General features: G+C 41.1%; 1 protein-coding gene across 1 annotated transcript in view; it reads left to right on the top strand.

Moving 5' to 3' along the window:
• Positions 1 to 23,256, top strand: part of CHRM3 (cholinergic receptor muscarinic 3) — a 271,524-nt gene that overhangs the window by 165,233 nt on the left and 83,035 nt on the right. The gene's annotated exons all lie outside the window — the stretch shown is intronic.

Raw genomic sequence — 23,256 nt, 5'->3', positions numbered from 1 at the left:
CAAAGAATAGAGCTAGTGAGTGGATGGCAATGTTGTCTGTAGAAAAAATAGGAATAGCCTAGTTTCAGTGAAAATTTTCTTGGGAAAAGCACAGGGAGGGAGGGAGAGCACAGATTCAGAAAGCATCAACAGGAGTAAGAAGAAGTTGGCTCACCTCAGAAAAATACAGTTGCTTAAGGAACTCACACTGGGGTGGTTTAGTCTGGAGAAGAGAAGGCTTCAGGGAGACCTTATTGTGACATTTTGATACTGAACTCCCAGAAAACTCCAGAGAGTGTTGAGTCATATACTACTATATTTGCTTAATTTGCTCTAATTCTGGTTAAGAAATGTGTTCTTAGATCTGTATAATGATTTTTACCTGCATCCCATTTTGTCTTTTGAGAGAACCACTAGTCCGCTTTACCCTCAATCTAAGGTAATTTCATAGACCCTTTGTGAGGGATTAATACGAATCTGTGTCTCCTGGTTCCTCCATTTGTGTGTGAACCATTTTCAGATTTTTGTCACAGACCAAGGATGTTGCATTATATAACGAGGTGAACTCTCCTAACCTGCAAAGGTTTTAAGACCAAGCCCTTCAGTTTCTCCAGAAATTTTCAGAGATGGGCTCAAGATAAAGTTTTAAATCTGTATTGTTATGTCCATTTAAAGCACAGCTCTTCCTGCTACACTGGCTGCATTTCAAAGTTGAAAACATATGTTGGCATTTCTTAGCTTTTCTATTCCCACCCCTACTTTCCTCTTTCATCATTTCAATGTAGATATGCTACATGGATTAATACATTCTCACTACAAATCAAAACTTTGTGAAGAGGACCCCATATCTCTAGACTTCTGTGAGGAATCTTAATATCCTGCTTCGGCCCTTGTTTTTAGCCTTCATTTCTATATTTTCAGTTCTGTCACTCACAGAGATAACTGGGACCTGCTTTGTTTTTTTAATCTTCTATACAGTAACCTGTCCTATCTTGAATATCAAGTGTGAGACAGGGACCAAAAAATACATAAAAATAGCTGTTGTTTTTGTTGGGTTTTCTTAAGAGGAAATTTGGCTAATTTTTGCTTTCTTAGAGATAGCTTTAGTTTTTTTAAATATGGTTTCCTTATGTCATAATCCCTGAGACTGTGAAAAAGTTTGCCTCTGACTAAGATTTTTTAAAAAGTATTAATAGAGCTATTGAAAGATTTTGTCAGATTCTGTCTTTCTATGCTCGCAGAGATATTCCAGGAACAAGAGGACAGTTCCCAAAAGATCGTATCTCTATTTAACTGAAGTTAAGGCCAGTTACACTAATGATTAGATTAGACTATCACACATACTCTTCTTTCCACATTAATTTCCTGCATGATTTTCATCTGGTTTAGATAACAGTTTGCAGACCTTCTGATCCATGACTCTGAATTTTTTTCCTAAATAATACATTGTGCCAGCACGTAATGAAAGTAGCTGAGCCAAGGACTGATCCAATGACAGACTGACTTCGGAGGAGTACAGAAGAAAGAGGGGAACCATCTTGATTGTCCTCCTGCTTAGCATAAACAGGTGCTGAATGAGTCAAAGACATGATACTCTGGGCAGCATAATCTATTCTAGATTTTGCAGAAATTAAGAAAACTCAATAATACATTTTTGGTTTGATACCGATTTTGCTCCAGACCAAGCCAGAACCCCCAGAGAGAGATGTATTTCTCCACATAATCTGCTTCCCGCTATATCTGCCCATCCATTTTTGTCTCTTCTTAACAATGTGCATTTCCATTTCTTCTTAGCCCACATGAATATGATTGGCTTGGGTTCTACTTGCTCGCTGACCTCTTCAGGAATTGACTGTTTTAATATCCCTGAAGGTCTGTAGCGAAATACAGGAAGTGAGGAAACATATAGTAGTGTAAGAGAGCAACCATGAAAGCCTTGGTGGCAGATCTGGGAGCAACAGTGGCCTCTCCAGAGGTGCAGTCCTCTCAGTAAACGGTAGCTATTTATTGAAAATAAGGAGAACAAGAGCATTGATAAAAGAATGGTATTCATATGTATAATTAATCTCAAAGATAAGTTTAATTTTTTTAATTACTAGTTTTCGCTTCTTAGCTTTCAGTTAGCAAGTTGAAGAGAAAAATGGTAACATCATGAAAAGTCCTGTAAAATGTATATTGGTCTGTTTCAAAATAGGCCATGGAGTTTTTATCTACAAGATTATAGTAAACTCATTGCTACCTTCAGTGTAATCACTCGAGATAATGTGCTTCATATAAAGTTCACATGCCTGGTTCCATATTGCTGGATCTGATTCAAGTTAGCTGCCTACATATCTACCCAGCTTTTCAGACAGGCTATGCAGATGCAGTCAGTGCATCAACTGCCATTGGGCTTCGTGTTGCTGCAGCCATCGTTAACCTTCAGTATCATCAAACTGAAGTCTTTTTGCCTGTGCAACCGTTAAAGCTTCTTGAGTTTTAATTGAACAGGGAATGCAGAATGGACTGTTATAATCAGTCTTTGCATTGATTTTATGGGGCTCGTGCACTCACCATTTCACCTATGGATTTTTGGCCAAATGGAATCAGACAGCTGTTGTTCAGCCTGGGCATTAGAACTGAAAACAATAATAAACTACTTTTGCATATTTTGGTTAATCTCAAACTTTATAGCTATGCTTAAAGGTAGATGGAAGATGAATAAACATCCCATAAGAGTCTTTAGTGCGGTAATACACTGTTATCCTTTTAATTTAAAGTAACATGCTCTGCAACCCAATGCTGACATTTGCCATATTGGATTTTAAGTTATGCTGAATACTCTGCAGCGCCTAAATCCGTGAAAGTACTTGCAGGCTTCTCTTGGCTTTCTTTGGCTTTGAAAAGCCAAGTCTGGGAAATATATAGCAAGGCCTGATGATTATCTTTCATATAACACATTTAAAATGTCACAGCCATTCTGAGCACAGCAAACATACATTTTTAATTAGAGTATGCAACCTCAAACTTCACAAGGTGAACCATGTTGTCATCTCTGCCCAGAGAGCATGTGTGAGTTGTTCCAGCAGGAAGTCCAGGCTGAGCAGAAGATGACTTACCTAGAGTTTTAAAGCTTCAGAGGCTTCTTGATTTTGCCAGCTAATCAACTAAGCAACAATGACAGAAACACTGCACCCACTAACACAATTCAGAGTTGTGCTGCAGCAGAAATTGCTCTGTGATCTTACGCACCTCCAGACATTTCTTTTCCCACTTTTTGGTCTGTATGCGCCTGGTGGTTGCTTTTCTGCCTGGCTCATGAGAACTGCAGTTTGGTACATATTTGGTGTGCACAAGTTGCAGCCTTGCATCTTCCCTGCTTAGTGCCCTGTAGAAGATGCTGTCCCTTCATGATATATGCTGGGCTTTACATACAGTTGCGTGAGCAAACTCTCTGTGAGTTCCACTGATAATCTTATGCAGACTTTATTAATAAAATATGTGCTGAACTGAGCTTCATCATAAGGAGGAATTCCTGCACAGCCCTTTTCAAATTAGAAGAGCATCTATGTTTTATTAATTTGGCCTTTTGTGTTTATTTTATTTTTGAGGTTTTGGGGTACTTTTTAAGCATTCTCAAAGACATTTAGCTCTTCTAGACCCATGTTTTGGGTATGTGTCATCAAGACAGTCTATTTATCCTCTGCCTCTGTTGATTTAACAGCTGTTGATATCAAATAACCTCTCACTCTACAAATTCAATTTCTGAGGAACATTTTTACCCCTTTCACTCTTATTAAATAGGAATAAAACACTTGTATATTTCTCCCAGGGTGTAAATAAGGGAAAACTGTAGTCTTAAAACAAAATTGATACTTAAAACAATCTTCTCCTTACTGATCTTCCCTGCTCTTCCATCTCAAATTGCAAATTAAAAATTCAATAACCCAGATGTATTTATATAATATTACAACACTTTTAAACTTAAGAAAACAAAGGCTAAACCACTGTTTTGCTGGACTTTGATGAAGGATAAACTTGGCCTAAACATTGCCTTTGTGGCAAGGTTTTTTTTTGGGCTTTTTTGATTGTTTGTCTGATTTTGTTTGTTAGGACTTATTATGTGCTGATATTATATAAACACATCCAAGTTATTGCATTATTTTATTTGTAACTGGAGAGTAGCAGCAATAAGGAGGCAGAAAATATCTCTGGAAAGAGAAAAACTGCCAGGAGGACTCGGGTGTCATCTCACTGGGCATGAGCACAACATTCAAATCATGCTCCTGCAGGATGGGGCTGGTACATCATGATGTTGCTGTATCCCCACTTTTGCAAGAATCTGACATGTTTCTGTCCCTTGGATACCATTCAGAATAACCTACTCTGGATTAAAAACAGATGCATAAAAAGGAAAGTAGACTTTACAAAACTGTGTGATATGCCTGCAAGACTCACCATCAGAAAGTGTTTCAAGATACAGAGTAAAGTTATTTTTCTGGATTTTGCATGTTGCACACAACATATTGAAACTACTTCATAACATGTTCCTTTAGTCTTTTATGCCAGGTCTTCCTTGGTTCTAATGATAATAACTTTTTTCTAAATCAGTGCAGGGCTTACAATTGATATGACCTCATACCACCTTTGCTTTTGTTTTTGGTCATTAATACAATGATCACCTTTTTTTTTTTTTTGCATAGAAGAAAACACAGAGGGCAGAAAAATAACATCAAAATCAGCAATCACAATTTTCCTTTTTTAAAATATTAATTCATCTTACCTAGTATGGTGACTTAATTTTTCCTGTGCCTAGAAAATTCAGGACACTATTAAAGTGGATATATGCAATAAAGATACTAATCTAGGGTAGATTTCTCAAGTAATACATGTGGTTATAATGAAAGCTTAATATAGACAAAGGGACAGCCAAAACTGAACTAATGAAATTATATGTTGTCTATAATAAGAAAGGTTTAAAATTCCCTAATCTTGGGATTCATCAAATTACATTTAATGTATTCCAGATGCTACAATTAATCGTAAAAAAAAAACATATGGAAGAGTTCTGTCTTCACCAGATGTATCTATTGGTGTCCTTTCAGTTACAACTGAACTGCTTTGGTTCTATGTGTGTATTTTCAGTTACATGTTTTTGAAGGTGATTTATTTATGGATTATTAGGGGTTAATTCTCTTTTTTTTGATCAGTCACTGAGGGGGAGAAATATGTAATTATCAGGATGACATTATTGTCAGACCAACTATTTTATAACCATTGAATGGTTTCAAAGCCCATAAGATTCAAATATTGTTGCATTTTTAACTATTGCACCAAATACAATATATTTAATATATGTAATAAAATATTTCCTGCCTCAAAGTGGTTAAAATTATATTAAATAATTATTTTGACTTCCAGTTCAGGCTCTGTTAATAATCTGTGCACAGGCATGAGCCCTAGACATACAAGAGTTAACCAGCTGTTAATTCCAGAACACTGACTATTGCAAAACTGCATTTTTGGGTGCTATACTTTCTTACAAGAGCTTAAACTGTGAACCTAGCACCTACAGTATGTAAGAAATAGCACCTAAAGCCATCACACTATGTTAAAATGTGCTTAAAAGAACCATCAGGAAATGTTGAGGAGGGAGATGTGGCATACCTGTCATGCTGAATAAAATGAAACATAATCTTGCACTCATAGGTTTTCTGCTGTAGTCAGTCAGCAGCCTTTGGCACTCACTGTAGTTGGAGGAAAAAGTATCTTCCCCTTATTGGTTCAACCATTCACCAAGGTTTGAGGAAGATCATTTGCCTGAAGGGAACCCCATGCTTCCTGCTCCCAGAGAGTGTCCAAACATCAGGGGTGAAGGGATGTGGTTGGGGCTCCTCCAGCAATGCTGTCAGCTTTGCCTGAAGCATCAAAACTCAGCTGTGCTGCAAAGCTAGAACATTGCAGTCTTCAAAGAGTGTGAGGCTTTCCTTCTCTCTGAATGACTGAAATATTTTCATGTAAAAGTGAAGATTTGCAGTTTGTATCATCATCTCTCTTTTATTCTGCAGATAGTTAGGTGACTCCTCTGAAATCCTGTCCCCAGGGCAGAGTGACAGAGAAAACCAAATAAAGTGCTGTTGTGCTACTCCCTTTCCTCTCCTTGCATGTTTCGGGGTTTGGGTTTTTTTTCTGTTGTTATTTTGGTTCTTGTTGGTTCATTGTTGTTGGTTTGTTGTTTTTTTCTTGGGGGGGTGGCAGTTTTGTGTTGCCTTTCGTGAAAGGCGTGACGACCTGGTTCAAGAACGGCACGGCGGCCACTCCCAGGCCGCTCGGTCCATCAGCACGCAGACACCAATGTGGTGGACAGCAAATGGCGTTTTATTAGTGCGCAACACAGCTCTTTATACCCCAAATTATATCTTAGATTAGTGTAACTTCCGTCTGCTTACTTCACATACTAAGACTCTAATTGGCTATCTAGGGGGGAGGGGGTCCTGTCTTTCCGTACAACGCGAAATCTTCCGACCGCCAGTCCCTGGCTACATTGTTTCCACGGGCTGCGTTTTCCCACAATTCCCCCCTCCCTATGCCTAACTAAATTGCCTAAAATATAACTACCTTAAAAAATTCATGTATCAAAATCTTAAGACTTAAAACTTCTTAACCTTACTCTATGTTTTTATAGCAGCATCACTTACTGGAGATATCTTTACCTTATTTTATGTTTTTATAACAGCGTTAGTGCTTTGGTGATTAGCCCTAAGATCAAGACTACACAAAGGCTTTGTAGCCCCCCGCCACAGGGGCCACGTCGCAGTTGTTTGGATTCTGCCAGTGTGGAGTTCTCTTCTGCGGCCAGGTCGCTTGTCAGCTTGTCGTCCTCTGTTGGCACCGGGGCATACGGGTCACGAGGGCGTCCGACGATCTGGTTCTGACTTCCTGAAGGCGCGGCGATCAAGATGTCATCCATGTATTGAATGATAGTCGCGGTCGGATCACGACGTCGAACCGGTGCCAGCGCCCGATCCACTGTGATCTGGCAGATAGTGGGTGAGTTGATCATTCCTTGAGGCAGCACTTTCCACTGGAAGCGTAGGTTGGGACGTTGGCTGTTTGGAAACACAACAGAAAAGGCAAACCGCTCCCTGTCTTCCTCATGAAGGGGTATGGAAAAGAAACAGTCCTTAATATCAAGGACGGCACAAGGCTGTCCCTCTGGTATCATGGAGTTCATGGGCAACAACGTTTGGACGGGACCCATTGGTCGAATTCTCTTGTTTACTTCACGCAGGTCGTGAAGGAGGCGAAACCCTTCGCCGGATCGTTTGGGTATTACAAAAACTGGGGTGTTCCAAGGGCTGATGGAGGGCTCTATGTGACCTTGTTGTAGTTCGCGGTCGACTAACTGAAGAAGGGCGTCCATTCGAGGCTTTGACAGGGGCCACTGCTCGACCCACACTGGATCAGATGATTTCCACATCAGTCTAATCGGTGAGGGTGGATGTACGGCAGTGGCCCTCAGGGTAAATTTGTCACCCTGGCTTTCAAAAGGGTTAGGGCGTCCCTTCCCAGTAGGGGTGGGACTCCTGACATGACATATGGGAAGAGAGTGATGGTTTTCTCTGGTCCTTTTTCAGTGTGGAGTGTGATTGCTACCAATTGAATGCTCTTTCGGGCCCGGGTTAGTCCCCCAACTCCACCCACCATGGGGGCATCTTCCAATTTCCAGTGCTGGGGCCAATTTGTCTCAGGAATAACTGTAACATCTGCTCCAGTATCAATCAAAAAGGGAACACTAATGGTGGTGCCATTTAAGATATTATAGAGGGAACAGGTTCCCCACACCACCGGTGGGTTATCACATCTTACTGCCAGGGCCACCCAGGGGTCTCCCCCCCAGAGGGTGGTCCTTGCTGTTCCTGGGGTTGAGGCGGGTCCGGCTGAGTTGCTGATTGAGCCACAAAGTTGGTTGCTTCTTGAGGGAGCGGCAGGTTTGGAGGCATTGTGCCCCACACAGGGTTGGCATAGTTGGGCCGCCTCGAGCTCCAGATGGGAGAGGGTTGTGTGCGGCCCTGGTTCCCTCTCCCCCTTCCGTTTCCCTGATTCTTAGATCTGCATTCCCTAGCAACATGGCCTCTCTTTCCACAGACCCAACATGGTCCTCTAGGTCGATCTAAGCAGGGGGAGAGCGATGTTAATAGGTCCCCCAGCTGAGGACAGTTTGCTACCACGTGGCCTGCCTGACCACATTTAAAGCATGCCATCACATTAGCCATAGCAGTACACATAGCTGTCTGAATTGGGGCTAGATGCTCTTCCTTTGCAACATGCTTAATCATGTCTGCAATAGTTGACCCCACTGGCAACGATCGTAGGATCTCTTTGGTTGCCGAGTTGCACTGCTGACGTAAGCAATCTGCAACAACCGGGCCCTTTGCTTCCGCAGGCAGGGCCGAGGAGTCGACCGCTGCCTGGAGACGATCCACGAATTGCGTAAAGCTCTCACTTTCATTTTGTTTAATTGTGGACCATGGTGATGGCTTAGCAATAGCCCTAGAGGCTGTGCGAATGGCTTCTCTGGCCGCACGAGTAGTTGTCATGATTTCATAAATCCTCAGTCTCGTGGCCTGCATTTGGGGGGTGACCATAGTTGGATCTGTGCCCATCAGCCGCTGCAGGCTGGAGCCATGTAGTGGGTGATCCGCCCCGGTAATTTGGGCTAGTTGCTTCGCACAGTTGTCCTCCCATTCCTGTTTAAAAACAATCATCCCTGCTCCGCCAAAGATCAGTCTGCAAGCCTGTTTTATATCGAATGGAAGCATATCATCTCCCCCGAAAACACCATCTATAAGTGTAGAGACCATAGCAGAATTGAGCCCTTTTTCCGCAACTGCCTTAACAATTGCTTGTATATCCTTAGGGTTTATTGGTGAGTGGACCCTCTGTCCCCCCTCCGTCACCCGGACTGGGAATGCTAACGTGGCCGGTGAAACCCAATCGGCACACTCAATCTCTATTTTTTTCCAATCGGTGAAAGGGATGTTTTTCCCTTGCAGTCCCTTTTTATTTGGGATGGGAATGTTTTTGCTTTTGACTGTGTATATTCCCACTTCCTCCTCCTCCGAGTTTGAATCGGTAACCGGCCACTCATCCTGGCTGGTGTCCGATCCCAAGTCAGAGCTCGACTGACCGGCTACTTCCGGTTTCCAGTCTCTTTTTGTTGAGCTCCAGCCCCGCCCACTTCCTTTGCGGGCGGGCCGCTCCGAGCTCCGGTTTCGCCCACTGCCCTTGTGGACGGCCCCCTCCGAGCTCCGGTTTCGCCCATTTCCCTTATGGGCGGCCCTCTCCGAGCTCCGGTTTCGCCCATTTCCCTTATGGGCGGCCCTCTCCGAGCTCCGGTTTCGCCCATTTCCCTTATGGGCGGCCCTCTCCGAGCTCCGGTTTCGCCCATTTCCCTTATGGGCGGCCCTCTCCGAGCTCCGGTTTCGCCCACTGCCCTTGTGGACGTCCCACTCTGAACCCCGGTTTCGTCCACTGCCCTCGTGGACGGCCCACTCTGAACTCCGGTTTCGTCCACTACCCTTGTGGACGTCCCACTCTGAACCCCGGTTTCGTCCACTGCCCTCGTGGACGTCCCACTCTGAACCCCGGTTTCGTCCACTGCCCTCGTGGACGGCCCACTCTGAACCCCTTGGCTCATCCCCCCCTCCGGGCTTGCTCCCCGCCCGGCTTGGCGGGGGATTTACCCTACGGGGGCATTTTTTCAGATAACGACTCCGGTTGGCTTTCTGCCCTTCGTTCCTGCTCCCGTCCTCCTCCGTCTCGCTCATGGTCCCATCCTCCTCCGTCTCGCTCCTGCTCCCGTCCTCCTCCGCCTCGCTCACACTCCCCTCACATTCTTTCACCTCCCCCCTCCTTCTGTGTGCACTTGCTGATACCAACTTTTCCTCCCTTTTACCACCACGGGCATCTTTACCTCGCCCCCCCCTTTTTTGCTCAGCGCCATTTTGGGGTGTATAGGGCGGCGGTTCAGCCCGAACCTCCTCGGACTCTGCTTTCTCCGCGGCGCCCCGAGCCTCCTCCGCCAACCCGCCCCAGAAGGACTGAGCTGCTTTCTGTCCCTCCGTAAGCGGGTCGGGGTCCGGAGACCGAGGGGACGCATCACCCTCCCTCAGCTCTGCCACCCTTAAACCCTCCACAGACTCAGCAAAACCATCATCACCCGGGGGGTGCAAAGTCTGCGTGGCTGCCCCGACTCCCAACTTCGGGGTGTCCTGCAAGCAGTTCTTTGCCGCCCTCCAGGTCTCCTGCTCTTGTATCGCCTTCTGCAACGCCTGCACGACTTTCCCCCACGCCTTAAGGTGCTTCCCACAACTCGAGAGCATCGTCTCCTTAGCCAACGCTGTAGTGCATTTGTCCCACACCTCAGGGTGGAGAATATCCACCGGCTGATCAATGACCCCGATTTCCAAAAGCCTCGCAACGGCGAGAGTAAAATCTTTAGACTTACAATCTATCCCCCACTGCTTATGTAATTGCAATACGACCTTAACAAGGGCTTCCATCCTCCTTGTCGGTCCGCCCCTCCCCACCGGGCTGGTCCTGCCGCTCCGGCCGCCGCTTTCCTGGTGGAGAATGCGGGCCGCCGCTTTCCTGACTCCAGGTGAATTTCCCGATCCCAGGCGTGTTCCCGGGTTTCGGCACCACTTGTTGCCTTTCGTGAAAGGCGTGACGACCTGGTTCAAGAACGGCACGGCGGCCACTCCCAGGCCGCTCGGTCCATCAGCACGCAGACACCAATGTGGTGGACAGCAAATGGCGTTTTATTAGTGCGCAACACAGCTCTTTATACCCCAAATTATATCTTAGATTAGTGTAACTTCCGTCTGCTTACTTCATATACTAAACCCCATTGGCTATCTAGGGATGGGGGGCCCTGTCTTTCCGTACAACGCGAAATCTTCCGACCGCCGGTCCCTGGCTACATTGTTTCCACGGGCTGCGTTTTCCCACAGTTTTGTGTGTTCTTTAAAGGTGTTTGTGTGTTTGGGGTTTTTTGGTATTCCCATTTAGGGCATGATTTTGAACTAAGCAGCACATAAACAAAGGTATTGAACTGATGCAAAAATACTAAGATGTTTAAAGAATTTCATCCTCTCAGGTCTTTAGGAGAGTAATTTAGAATTTGTATTTGTACTTGGGCATTTTTTTAAAAAAGCTCTTAATTTCCAAATAGCAGTATGTTTCCTGCTTTTGATACATCTGAAGGGTTTTTATGTGTTGTTAAGTCTCAGAAAAAATGAGGGTTTTTTTCAAATGACCTGCTTATCCCTATACAACGTTATTCGTACAGGGAAGGAAGAGGAGTGGGAATGACAGCAGCGTAACAACAGAGAGAAGAGAGAGACAAAGCTGAAAGATGTAGACTAAAATCCTTACAATTAAGGGTCCATGATAATTGAGATTGACTTGTTTAAATAAGTATCTCTATAGCTAACTTGAAATCTCAGTGAGAAGGGATTTTTGTTTAAGAAATGGTCAATATTTCATTTATTTGACTTCCCCCAAAAGTCCCTTGTTTCTGCAGGGTTGAAAGATTGATGATACCTTTGCCTGTTGAATCTCCATGGAGCATGGCAGAAGTGATAGATATCTCCCTGCTGACGACCTGTGTCAGAAGGATTTTTAGCTCATGTCTGAGGGAGATCTCTTTGCATCATGGCACTTGATGCTACCAGTCATTGACACGACTTGGTGAGAAATACATCTTTTTTCTGAGCAGACCAGGTTTGCACCTAGTTGCAAGGATTTTGTCAGCACAGTATTTATTGGTGTGCCTCCTGCCTCTCAGGTTAGCTTGAGACCACTATATATTTCACCAAAAATTGTACTGTCAGTAGAAAGTAATAGGTTTCTTCTTAATTGCTGTAGGTAGCTTTTAAACACAGTGAGGGAGTTCCCACCCTACTTTAGATACATGTAACATTACATGGTGAGAAACCCAATTTCAGCTTCAAGTGGAAGCTGCTTTTAGTCCTTGGGCATTCAACTTTGTATGTGATCCTGTGGCCCTTTTTTTCCCCGAGTTACAATTGAATGATCAAATCTTTAAGACTTAAACTGTGTTTAATGCCAACCTTGAAAAATAAGCTGGGAATCACTTCACATTCAAATAAAGATAGTGCAGTCCTACAAACAGTGATTAGTTTCCAGTTCACTCTTCGGGTTTGCAGGTGTCAGTGCTGGTTCAGTGACAGAAATAGAGTACTCGGCTAGTACTCGACTTGAGGAACAGCAAGGTTGTCTTGATTTAAATGAATTGTAGCTGCTGTGCAGCCACACTAGAACTTTATGTTCTGAAGTTACAGAAAGCTGACAGAACAAGCAGTCTGCTGCCAAAGAGAAGTCCCATTTCTGCTTTCTTATTTTCAAGATTCAAAGAAATGTGACATAATTTGTCCTCTGTCTTATTTCTAAAGGTAGAGATAGATTTTCCTTGCACAGGACATATCATAGAGCACAGCAGTAAACTGGTGTGTCACCAGTTCTTTTTTTTCTCTGCAGAAATAATGAGGCATCCTTTACTGCTGATAAATCCTGAGTGGTGGGGTTGAATGAACAAATTAGGCTTTGGGCTGAACAGAGATCTGGGCTTTCACTGAGGACCAATAGTATTATCAGTGCACAGGTTCCAGTGGCAAACACCAGTTTACACGTGACTATAAAATAAAAGTGATGCTACCTACATTGCATGTGACTGTGTCACATGATTCAAAGTGTTCATATGCTTCTGGGTATGTGTGTCATTCTTCAGTCTCTTGGAGCCTGATTTTGAGCCTTAACTTGTAAATAAAAACTCTGTGGGAAAATTAAGTTTTTCTTCATTTTCTATTTTAAAGAAGACTTAGAGTCAAAACAGAATTTCATCACCATTTTTTGTATTGGTTGATAGGTATCTGCCTAACCACTGCTTGTTCTAAGATACAAAATAGTAGATTCCACAGCAGAATCTGAATATTGGCCAGATTTCTCAGCAGAGACCATGGGAGGATATTCCTTCTTCATTTTCTCTCTCTGCCAAGGAAGTTATGCAGATCATCTTTTTACCACAGAGAACTCAGTGTCGTCTGCTGTTGCTTTGTTGTCACAAGACTTGTATGCGTGCGAGCAGATAAGTAAGTATGATTCATTAGTATCAGCCCTACCATTTTGTGTCATTGGCTAGCAAAGTTCCCAGAGATGGACATCAGTTCAGTCTTCAATTACATAGTAAAAGCAGCAGTACCCACATTTGATGCATCTGACTGAAAATTGAGATAGTTGCTTTTGCTGGTTGGATTTGTAGTTGTATTCAGGTTGACAGAAAGCAGTTTCATCTTTCATGACCTCCCGTCTGTTCCAGAAAGAGCCTTCTTAAATAAATGCTTTACCATATTTGCTGTTCTGAATTTATTCCTAATACTTTAGCAGAGAGATTACTTCTGCTGTATCTGTTTATCCTTAACCACTGATTTTAACGGTGCTACAAGTGGTCATAAAGAGCAACCACAGAACTACTTATGCCTCTACTTCAATGCCAGGATAATCTCTATTGCTGCATCTTAGCATTTATCACAAGAACTTCTTTCAACTCATGTGAACGTGACAGATGATTTAGCTGTATTGCAGTGCATGTTATTTATCTGCCAAACTTCCTTTCTCGTGAGATAATGGCAAAATGTTTATTTTTGTTCATGTTATATTTCTGTAAGTGCTGGCACTCAAATCCTATGTTTGTACATCCAAAAAGCTTTATTTTAATTTTGTGAAATACTGATCATCATCATCATCATCCTACAGTTACGTTCTCCTGACTTGAAGGTAATGCAGTTAAAATAATCTGAAAAATAACCATTGTCTCACTGTTGCTGATTGCTGCAACAAGATATTAAAGTAATTTTAGCAGTCTTTTTTTCTACTGCAGTATTAATGGATCCTAAAATGCAAACCTTTTTCAAATTAAATAGCTGATGCAAAATGCTACAGCTCAAAAATGGGAAACTTCCTAACAGGTCAAAGCTGGCATGACTACATACAGAAGCCTCATGACTTTGAAGGAAGGTGTGGAAGACAGTACTGGCTGTTTTGGTTCATAGTATGCATCTGGAAAAGTCAAACTTCAGGTCTTACTGGATCTACCTGCCCTTGATCCAGAGGTTTTGCTGACCCTCCAGGAAACACTAGTGGTCATGGATGGGATTTCCTGTGGGATGTCAGGATTTCACTCTTCTGAGAATTCTCAATGTTTATTTATTAGAGATTGCTATGATTGCTATGACCTGTAGGCTAAACTGGTAGAAGTTTTTCTTAGGGTCCTTTTTTCATGGTGTGTGTTTTCATTATTTTAGTAAGTACAAGAGGCAGGAAAATGGCAAACAGAGTAAATAGGTTTTCTTTTCCTATTGAGAATTTAAGGTCCATTTAGGAGATTTGTCTCGTGAGAGAAAGCTCAGGAAGTTAAACCAATCCTTTAATACTAATTTGATATACATTTGCATAAACATTATACTTTCACAGAATTCTTCAAATGAGAATTTAGGATGTTTTACATTTGGTAGTACTTATTTATATGGCTTAGAAACAATAATATTAGATTTCCTATACTAGTAAAGGTAATAGGCATAGCACTCAAATTGATTTCTCTATCATATAACTATCAGTACACAGTTTCCAGATTAGATCTGGGTAATTCAGATCACTTCATCTGACAATTGTAGTACTGTACCATGGCAGCCAACCTCTGTAAGTCAGAGATTCCTCTACCACCAGCATACCAAAAAATGTCTTGGAGCATTTTTTCAGCACATGCCTGATAAAGGTAAGACAGGGAAACACTTGCTTTCTCTGTGTTAAGAATGTAATAACTGTTACAAGGAATTGGGGAATGAGCTTTGTTTTCATTCTGGGTTTGTCAAGGCTTTAAAGGAAGCAGTCTTGGAGCCCTGTAGTGGCATCACATTGTTTCTGTGTAGAAAACATGCTATTTTCATTGCACTGTTCTTCATCCCAGAAGGAAAATTGTGACAGGTTTGTCCTGAAATCTGTAACACTACTGCGAATGTAATATTTTAGTGGGGCAAAACAAATTCCTTGTATTAAGAGGGTTTTGTCTGTACAAAGTACTTAGCAGCAGCAGTGCTTACTTTGTTCTTAGTGTTTTTACTTCAGCTCAAAGACCAGCATTTTCTTTTAGTGTGAGTGCTGAAACGAGGCAGTATGGTTTTTCTTTATCATACTTAGTGTGGCATGAGGATTAGATAATCCTCAATTCAAGCAGATAAACCTGAAAGGGATTTCAGTCTATTTTTTTAAGCGAAAAATCTCTTCTTCACTGGTTTTCTCTTTTGTTGACAATGGGTTGTGTTTTTTGTTAATAAATAGTTTGTATGATGAGACTATTTTTTGTCTAGCATGACAGACGTTGTGGCTGGTTAATCCATCAGTTTGGTGTAAGATAGATGCAGCGAGAAAAATACTAAATTCTGATCAACAATGTGATTATGAATCATTCTCAGCCTGTGAAAAAACACTGTCCCCTGTAGGAAGCATCATTTTGTACGCAAAATCAGATTGTAAAAAATTGCTCCAGCACAAATATATGCTCTTAAATAGGCATTGCATCATCCAGGAAACCCACAATCACAATTTGTTTCCTATTAGAGACAAAGGTAGTCAGTTAATCAAATTACTTTTGTGTTAGAGATCTCCTTATCTATATGCCTTGCCAAAGATTTAAGTTAAGTATACAGTTGCATAAGTGACTGCTGTTCTTTTGATGCTCTTCTCTCTGGAAAAACACCCAGTACTTCCTACAAGACTGAGAATGCTTCATTTTAGATTCTGGTTTTTCATCAACTCTATAGTCTGGGAAATGCAGAGCTTATATCTCATTCTGAGGTCAGTAGACCCTGTAGCTCTTGGTCTTTTCTGAGTAGCCTTCTGAAAGAGTAAGAATAAAATGCTTTCTTCTACCTGAGACCCAAGTTTGCTGCACAGCAAGGAGAAAGTGTAGTTGGTACCAAAATTGCCAGCTCATTACCCTGACCACTTCAGTGAGTGTCTTGAGTGCTTGAAGGTCTTGATAACAATGTCTAACAGGCTTTGGGCCCATTCTGAAACTTCTATTTTAGGCCAAACATTCTTAGGTACTGATTTTTTTAAAACACATTTCCACATTAACCTGTTGTGAAGATATGCCATATTAAGCTATTAAAATATTTTCAAGGACTCCAAATTTCCTTTAATTTACCTTTTTTAAAGCATAAGCAGAAATCTCTGGTGAAAGCCAACTAAGACAGGCTTTTACATTAGGAGCTTTATAAGGTACATTGTGTAATGCCATTTGTGCTGATGTGATTTTATTAGACAAGTAAAACTTAGGAGAGAGAAAGTCAAATCCATATCAAGTCAGAAACACTAATACTTTAGGGAATTGTTCTAGGCACTGCATATTGAAAAAATAAATTATTTTTCATATAAAGAGCAATACACATTGTAATTTTTAGAACTCCCACTTACGTGGGTAGTGCTTTTGCATTTGTTGTAAAGGAAGTCTTAATGTTTTCAATAGTGGTGTCGGAGAGAAGATGAATAAAGATGATTTGGCAAGGTATTCCATTTGAGGAAAGCAGAAAGAAAGGAAACATGTTTGGTGGTTGGGGGGTTTTAATCTTCTCATTAGATGTTTGCATGAAATTGCATTACTGGAGTAATCTATTTTAAAAACAATTAAAAAATCAATTCCTTTTGTGTCCTATTCACCACAGGAGTGATCTTCTAAGGTTTTTTTTTCCTCCAGAAATTGAGCAAGACACCTGCTGTCAGGCCAAATCACCTGAATAGTATTTGAGTCCAACTACTTTGTTTGAAACCCAGCACCTAAATTCCACACTGGGTAGCTGCTAACATACATATGCTCATGGTCAGGAAAAGCAAGTTCTAATCAAGTATTTCCTCCCGCATGGGAATGACTTATATGACTATAATGATAAATGACTTATATGACTGTATATGACTGTAATTACTATATCTGAGCCAAGATTTGGAAGGGAGATGTAACAGGTTAAGAATAGAAAGGCTGGGATGGTAAAACAATTTCCTATTTCTGTATCCTGCTAGAATATGGCTAAAAAAGTCTTGCAGGTGAGATAGTGTTATTAAAATGCATAGAAAATAAAACTGACTAAACTTCTGAGCTTTTGTGCTGTGGAGAATCACAATGCAGTAGCACATCTAGGTATTTTAGCTCCATTCATTTGCTCTTGTACTCACAGCACAGTCTAAGGACCTGCAGTTTTACTGAAATTATTGAATATCCTCGTGACTTGAACTGGAAGACGTGTCACAGGTTCCTAGACCCCATCTCAATTCCTTGCTCAGGACTGTTTGTTTTCTCATCCTCTGAAGTTTCTCTCACTGATTACTTCTCAGAGCTTACTATTCCTGCTAATTAGGTGACAATTTAATAATTGATTTGTAGGTGTTTGCTAATTAAAGTTAATCATGAATGCACACTCTTAATTTTATCTCATTTCAAAGGAGTGTGATCACAGCCAATGAAAAGAGGGCAAGAGGGAATGGTTAAATGTGTGTGCATAATCTTCTTGAAAACCATGTAAATGCTTTTCAGATGTTTGAAATGCTTTAGATTCATATACCAGTTGAGCTGAAAATGCTGCCAGTAACTGAACAGATAATTGGTTATTTAATGTAATGAAAATCCTGCCTGAATGGCTAAGATCTAAGGAGTGGGAGTCCTCAGGCAAATATCCAGGAGTATCAAGCACTCATAACGCAACCTGTTGTGACAGAAGTGAGAGAGGGACTGTTAAAAATTTGTCAGCATCAGCCTCTGTACTTACATTTCTGTACCTGTGTTTATTCTTCATTTTCCCACCTACAGTTTATCCTGTAGGTGTAAAACATTGAAGAGTTTAGTCTAATGTTAGCCTGTAAGTGTCTGCAGGTGTCCTCTCCTGAGTTAAGTGTTAGGTGGTAAATATATCAAAGGTGTTTTTTGCAAGTTGTCCACTGAGAGAGGATTGAACATAACCTAAGTGGATGTCTGCCTTGTCCTTATGCCAGTTTATATGAACACATTCTTTATGTGGGATGCTAGACCATCTTATTTGCATCTAAATCTTACTGTGTCTTATATTCCTGATGCAATTATGTGTGAACTTTGAGTAACAATATATTTGTCCGTGCTGTTAAGTCTCCCATGTAGCTTCCTAAGAATAGAACTCTCCTTTTGGTCTTTTGAAAATAAAAGGGATGAAGGATATACAAAGTATTTCCTTCTTTTCCCTGCACATCAGGAAAAGATTATTTGAGTTCAGTAGAGAACAGGGGTTGAACAGGTTTGGAAACTGAAAAACTTCCCCTTTGTGTAGGGAAATAGGAGCTTTGCAGTTCCACTGTGGACATGGCTGTGAGTAACAGTGGCAAAGCAGAGAGCTGCAGTGGGGCTGTGATTGTAAAGGGAATATGAGCTGATGAAAGTGCAGAGACGCAGCTGTAAAGGCCACCTTGTTATTTCCTGACCTGGATAACAGGTCATAAATTACTTCCCTGTTCTAAAGGAAATAAATGGGTAAGGAAATTCACTTTCACTTCCCACCTCTGAAGTGGGCTGGCAGTCAGCCAGATGTAAGTATAGTGTGGGAAGCCACTTCCATGCAACTGAGCAGCTGTAGTTTAGTTTCTCTCACGTGAAGGGGGCCTGAAGTGCATTTAGCACCTTTGCAATGCCCCCACCACCTTTGCTCCATGTCCTGTTTTCTCAGCCCTGGGTGCCTAGTGCCAAAGTGGGTGCCCCTTTCTCACTACCTGGGAACCGTCATGAGGTGTTTGTAAAAGGTGTTTTATTTGAAACTGAAGAGTGATAATGCGCTTCAAAGAGCTCAACTTCAGCTGTGGCAGTGTAAGTGCTTTGCTGAGCAGTATCTTGCAAATTGCAGGCATGCATAATAGGTCTACTTATTTTCCAGAGGTTTCGCTTTTTTGTGTTGGTTGTGTTTTTTTCTCTTTTTGTTATAGCTCTTAGTAATTCATCATTACAGTTGTTATCTTCTTGTACAGTTGGTATTCACTGATGTCTGTCCTGTCCTGGCTCTGTGCTGGACTGCAGCCAGGCACTGGTGTAGAACAGGAGTCAAGAGTTAGTGATCATCTTTGGTTTGCACCAGCTTGATGTTGTTGAGCTGCTTTAGGGATGAGTAGCAACATGAATTTAACGGTATATAGGATTTAAATACAGGATGGGTCAAAGGAGCAGGAGGGCAACTAGTGAGTTTAATCCTGGAAAGTTTTTCAAATTGTTTTGTGCTACATGTCTGTGATGCTCTGTGGCCATGTTGGTGATGCAGAACAGCTATGAAGCTGGTTTAAAAACATATTTTTACTGGATTTACTGCTTCACCAGAGCAGTACTAAACAACTGGAGTGTAGCAATGAATCAGTTCTGTTTATTTAATTTTGTTTTGCATACTTGAGCTTTACAGCAACATTATTAATGGTAAAACTCGAGAAACATTCATCTTTGTTTATAGCAGAAGCTGAAAGTATTTGAAAATGTTTTTCTCTGATTGTCTTCAACTTTCTCAGTTAAACCACATTTGAATATTGAATCTCTTGAGACTAATTCCTCATTATCTTTTCTCAGAGTTTTGTGTGTGTGTCATTTTCCCAAAGCTGAAGTCCGTAGGGCTCAGAGTCACTTACATATTCCTTAAATAAGAGGCAATAAAGAACAAATACATTAAACAAATAAAAAGGAAGAACAAAGCAGTAAGAGCAGAGTCATCACCATGTATGTTTAGAATTATTGTGTGTTGGTTTATATCTCTGTTTTACCTTATATACTTTCCTGTGCATGTATTCTACTTAACTCTAACTTAACTACACGTTGGACCAGTTCTTCAGCAAATAAGACTCTGCCAATGACAGAGAAATCGGAGGTTAACCGTGTACAAATTCTGAGTCCTGCCAAAGACTTTGGACTGTTTCCATTGAGTTCAAAGGTGACTTTAAAAATTTAAACTCTAGAAATGAAATCTTCAAGTGTGGTGAAATTGTCAGCTGAATTCTTTAGCAGCTCCTAGAAAGTTTTGGTTCAGTGCAGATCTTCTCTTGGGCCGAAGAGTCTGGCATTTGCCTTTGTATTGTATGTATAGCTCCACTGCTTCCTATAGCAACAAATGACAGCTAAATCTAGAGCATTTATCTTCTTGATTGCATTTATTTAGTAGTTTTCTAAGGCAGTAGCTTTACAAGCCAGAAGTTGAAAGGTGGGCTTTCCATACTTGTGTTAAAATGGAAAGACTTTGTCTCTACCCCCTGCCAATTTATGGAGCTTATATTTATTCATTTTCAGCTAGCTCTAGAGCAAAAACTTAGGATAATAAACACCTAAAACTGAAATGCAATGAAATTTAATAAAATATAATTCTTATATAATGTATTTTTCCCCCTATAGATGGTTTCCCCATAGTGATGAATGTCGAGAAACCGTCTTATGTTTGTCATTTCTCTTACAACTTACAGCCAGAGCCAGTCTATTGCAAAAGAACAGTCCACAGAGAATATCCTGCAGTATTATGAACCATCATCCCATCCACCAAAGGGAACAAAACATACATATATCTTTCAAGGTCTGTCTGCAAAACATGTCTGCCAGTTCAGGGGCTCTCTTGTATGGTGGATGTTTTAATGGTGCTGGAAGCACTGTGCTCCAGAAAGTTCAGAATGATGGATAACACAGTGTTGGCAAGGGGAACAAAGTAGATGTCATGTAGATCAAAAAAAGGCCATATGATCTCTGCCAGTAATCAACGGACACTAATTTTTTTTCAAACAGCTGAAGGTAGTTGTACACTGTTATTTATCTGTGAATTTTTAAAATGTGATTTTAAGTGTAATACAGCATATTCACATAAAAAATACATTGAACTAAAGTTGAAAATTGTATTTTATGGCTTTTGGTGTCTGTGGTTATCCACTTAGTTATTAAGAGCAAATTCTAATGGAAAATGAGCCCAGTATTACGTTCTGACACTGAAAACAATAATTCCATTGCCTCATTAAACAGGTATCAGTAAGTTCTATTTCCCATCTGAAATAATTTTCCTAAGTCATATTATTACAAATTTCTGAAATAAAGTCACCCAGAAAATCTGATTTTTCTTAAAACTGCCAGTGAATAAATCACCTGGAGGGTCATCCTGCTACCACTCCTTTTATATCAGGTTCTACTACTTAGAAGGCCATTCAGTTTAGTTTTGAATAATACATTACTTTGACTGAGAGAAAAGGCACCCCCAATTACTTTATAAGAATCCATGCAAATTTTAGAATGTGTGTGCATGTGTAGCTGCCTTGCCAGTTTCATGTCCTCTGCAAACTTAGTGGTAATTGTTTTGTTGTAGAGTTTATCAGTATGTACCCATGGACACAAAAAGTTTGCTTATCTGTAGTATCTCAGTTTAGCTTGCTTATCAGCAATAGCTTTCTTGTTTGCTTAAAGAAAAGTAAGGAGACTTTAGAGATATCTGGGATGGCTTTGCCACTTATTTCTTTGAAGCTGGAACATCACATTTGGTTTCACTTTTCAGTTCTCCTGTCAGTGAACTTGCCCAGCCTCTTGAGTTCTCAGCATCAGCCTTTACCATGTTGTGCATCCCTAGGAAGGGCTGCTGACAGGGTCACCTCCAGCAGTGCTGACCGTGTCTCTCCCAGCTCTGCCCCTGGGAGGCCTTGGCACTTGCATTTCATAGGGTCTCACCAGCATGACTTGGGGGACACTTTCAGGTGGGGCGGTTTGCAAAGCTGCCAGTGAGCCTCCAGCACTGCTGGGCAGTCTGACTTGGAAGGGGTGTGACGGCTTTTAAAGGAGTGTGTGCAATTGGTTTTTAAACAAAATCCTTTCAGTCAGAGGATCACTGCCACAAAGCCTTCCAGGTTTGCTTTAGAGCAAGACTTGAGTCTGTATGTGGAATTTTAAAGCATATTTATTCAATAAGGCTACAGGGTTTTGTTACAGAAAGAACCACTTCATTGACAGCTCCTGCTTTCCTTCACGACGAAATAGCTGGCCTACTTGGGAGAGCCATGCTGGCAGGTGGCTGCTGAGGCACCACCAGTGCTTTCACTCAGGTTTTCAGAACACTTTGAAATCAGATGTTTGCTTAACAGCTCTGGGACATGTGAGGAACTGGCATAAAGCTGCCCTGCTATTTCCTTCTCTGTGTGAGGTAAAGCACCCAGTACTGCAAAGTGTGATCCAAGCTCCTTAATAGTTCACTGAAGTGTCCTGATGTGCTAAACCAATATGGAGCAGCCTGATTTGCACTGAGCAGAGATACTAGGGCAGTGACAGCTAGTTTAATTTCTTTTTTTTAATTATTATTTTTTTCTCAATCTAGCTCTGAAGGGGCCTGCTTCAAAACCTCATGAAGCCCCTCAGAGTCTCTGTGGGGCTAGGCTGAAGTAAAATAAGCAGTATCTCGCTTTTCAGTCCCAAAGGAGTGAGTGCCAAAATACACCTTTTGAAAGGATAACTTTTCAAGTTGAGAAGTTGCCTGCTTCCTCCTGTATGATCCTTTGAACTTCCTTTGGTATTGTAAATTGTTTATATTTCTTTAGGTAAAGCTCAAGAGATATTTTTTCTTTTTTTCCTTGATGTTTATTGCAGGATTAATATTGTAAACTATAAAGAGACTTTGGTAGCTAATTGAGTTTATGGCTCTGTATTAGCAGGACCATGATGACTGTTTCTTATTTGGAGTCAAATAAGTTGTTACAGGTGTTACCAGACTTAAGGTCTGTAAAAGCACAGAAGCAGTAGTAAATTTGCTATACAACTCCATGTATTTCATAAATTGAACTGAAACAACCTGATAAAATTAGTATATGCTACTTTCTGTGAAAATGTGCTTTCTTTTTTTTTTTTTTTTTGATGCTTGATAATAGTTTTATTCAAGAGCTTGAGTCCAAGAACGTTCTTTGAACACAGCTATAATTGCTTATGAATATTCCAATTACGCAGAAGGCAGTGGTAAATCATCTTGTCTTCTTAGAGAAAGAGGAGTGTCGTTGTGTGATGAAGACTGTGGGTGGATAATCAGGACTGTAGAATCTGAAATACTTTTTTTTTGCCATTGACTTTCTATTTGACTTTCAGCAGTGATTGGTACTTTTCTTTCTTTGATTCTTCTAAAATATGTTGATAATAGAAATAGTCAACTTAGAGGATTATTTAAT

Source organism: Apus apus, chromosome 3 (assembly GCF_020740795.1).
Source record: "Apus apus isolate bApuApu2 chromosome 3, bApuApu2.pri.cur, whole genome shotgun sequence".
NCBI lineage: Eukaryota > Metazoa > Chordata > Aves > Apodiformes > Apodidae > Apus > Apus apus.
Note: the sequence above shows the minus strand (reverse complement) of the source record. Positions and strands in the feature narration are given on the sequence as shown.